At 41.7% G+C, this 2,576-nt stretch overlaps 1 long non-coding RNA gene across 1 annotated transcript; it reads left to right on the forward strand.

Annotated features, from left to right (window-relative positions):
- The first annotated feature begins 277 nt into the window (after positions 1–277).
- On the forward strand, positions 278–2,140 carry LOC141645830 (uncharacterized). The gene is made up of 3 exons (XR_012545180.1): positions 278–413; positions 1,497–1,575; positions 2,019–2,140. It is a non-coding gene; the product is annotated as an uncharacterized LOC141645830 (long non-coding RNA).
- The last annotated feature ends 436 nt before the right edge of the window (positions 2,141–2,576 follow it).

The raw sequence follows: 2,576 nt of genomic DNA on the forward strand, positions 1-2,576 counted from the left end.
GGTTAATTGTTAGTCGAGAATTATGTTATGTTATCGAGCTAAGTTAATTAAGACGGGTTCATAAGGATTCGAGAGGTAAACTAAATAATTAAACATCGGACCCAAAATAATTAAGGGGACCGTGTTTTTGGGAGTGTAAAGCATGCTTGATTATTTTTATCAAACCTAGACTACCCATACTCCAACCCCACGCCTACACCAACTCCTATACAACCCATACTCCTTTGCTTCCTTCTTCTTTTTTTTTTAACCCGACAACTAACCCTACCCATTTCCTTCCATGTTTACTCACCCAACTGTACAAGTGAGAGAGAGAGAAAGAGCGTGGCTGATTGACGGTGTAGCAGGCAAGGCCAAGGGACTATTGTCGACGTCAAAGGACGGCCGTGGTGGCTATTCTGGTGGCGGAAAAGGTATGGGTCAAACCCCTTTCCTTTGTTTCGATTTTGATGTCGGGTTTTTATTGTTGTTTCGTGTACTATAGAAGTGTTGTTAGTAGTGGTTGGCAGGGTAGGGGAGTAGTGGGGTGTGAGGCGAGTATAGTGGTGGTGGTTAGGGTGGTCTTAGGTGGTTGTAGGGGCAGAGAGAGGTGGTATTGATGAGGGCGTAGGAATCGGGTTTTTAATGCATTTCAGGTGAGTTTTAGACAACTAGCTTTGGGGTGGTGCCACCGTCGACTAGGGGGAGGTCGACAAGGTGGGACTGTAGTGTCTAGGTGCACGGGTTGGCGGCGAGTAGATTGGGGGTTGTTTGGGCAGTGGGTAGCTTATGGCTGCGGTGGTGGAAAAGGGAGAAAGTCGGGTGTTGGTGATGCGTGGTGGTGAACCAGGCCAAATGACGGCCGTGGTTCACCTCGCCGGCGATGATCGACCCCATGGGGTGGTTGTCGGTGGTCAGGTTGAAGTGGGTGTGGGGAATGGTGGTTGTCGCGGTGGTTTAGGCGGCAGGTGAATAGTGTGAGCTAGAGCGAAGTGTGGGTCGTGTTTAATCGGGTTATTCGAGTTGTTGGAAACGGGTTTTCATAATTAATCGATACAAATTGGTTATTGGTCGTACTTTTAATTAATTGATTTAATTCCCGAGTCTTTTAAATGATTAGTTAATTTAATCCCCGAATCATTTAATATAATTAGAGAAGGGATTGAGTCGGGATTGTTTGAGTTGTTTAAGGAATTGATTCGGGTATTTATAAATCATATAATTCTTTAATTATCAGTTTAGTCATCCAATTTAATTCCCGAGCAGTTAAATAATTCAAGTCGGGTTGTTGAGTCGGGTTTGTTAAAAGAGAAAAGTTGCTATATCGGGAAGGTTTCCATTTTAAGAAATTATACTTTAATAACTTCTATTTTGGGAAGTTGGGTCAAATACTAATTGGGTTACTTTAATTATCAGCCGGGCATATGTTGGTGTCGGGATTGTATGTCGGGAAGGCTTCTATCTGAGAGATGTCTATATTTGGTAGTTAGTAATTATAAATATTATAATTGTTTTAGGTGACGGATTCGTGAAGGATCGATAATCAAATTCATTGCTTTATTCTGGACTGCTTAATTGGATTTGCTGGCACTTGAGGTAGGGGAAATACACTTGTCCTAATATCGTTGTTGTTGAATTGTGTTGGTTGGATTCGTGGTTGATTTACGTTATCATTTATATTCGGAAAGGTGATTGATCAATTGATCATATTGAGTATGATATTACAATATCGGATAACTGGCATGATTTTATGATTCATCATTTAATTGATTTATATAACGTGTTGCATCAATTTCTTTTGAGCATTCATATGCATTGGAGTTGGAGGATGTTATGTGATACGGTGTGGAGATTATTCAGGGTATGTGATACGGTGTGGAGATTATTCAGGGTCTGTGATATGGAGAGGTGGAGGATGTGACGAATTGGAAATGGAGTTATGTATTTTGTTGTCGTACTTATTCTGTTTTCCCTACTCAACCTCGTGGTTGACCACTGTGTATTCGTGAACACCGTGATGATCCGTTTATGGGGAGCAGACTTGACAGGTTTAAGAGATAGGACGGGAGCTTGATGGGCGTGAGACATTGGATCAGACGACTTAGTGGCTAGATCATCATATAGAAGACTTTCACTTTTATTTATGACAGTTCTTGTAATCGAGTTGAAAAGAGGTTTGTAATACTTAAGTTAAAATATTGCATAAATTGCCTTGGAGTTTAATTTGTTATTCACTACCTCGGGAAACCGAGATGGTAACAGTCCGTTTTATTAGAGATTGTCTTGACGAGGACTTCTTTTATAAACCGGGGTGTTACAAAGTGGTATCAGAGCGAACGATCCTCAGGCCTAAACCAATGAACCCAATGAACCTAGGATGTGTCTAATTAAAATGAACACCGGGATAGAACTGTTAGGAGCACACTGGGGTAAGGTTTGAGTTAGGGGCCCCCTCACACCGAACCAGTGGCCCTCTCAGTTTAACTCGGAAAACCCTGAGGGTATATGAGAGAAAGGGTAGAAAAGTTGCCTAAGGTTGAACCTGAAATGCCTATACCGTTGCCTAAGTGTTAATTGATTGATGCATTGGTTATTGC

This window comes from Silene latifolia, chromosome 3, assembly GCF_048544455.1.
Source record: "Silene latifolia isolate original U9 population chromosome 3, ASM4854445v1, whole genome shotgun sequence".
In the NCBI taxonomy this organism is placed as follows: domain Eukaryota; kingdom Viridiplantae; phylum Streptophyta; class Magnoliopsida; order Caryophyllales; family Caryophyllaceae; genus Silene; species Silene latifolia.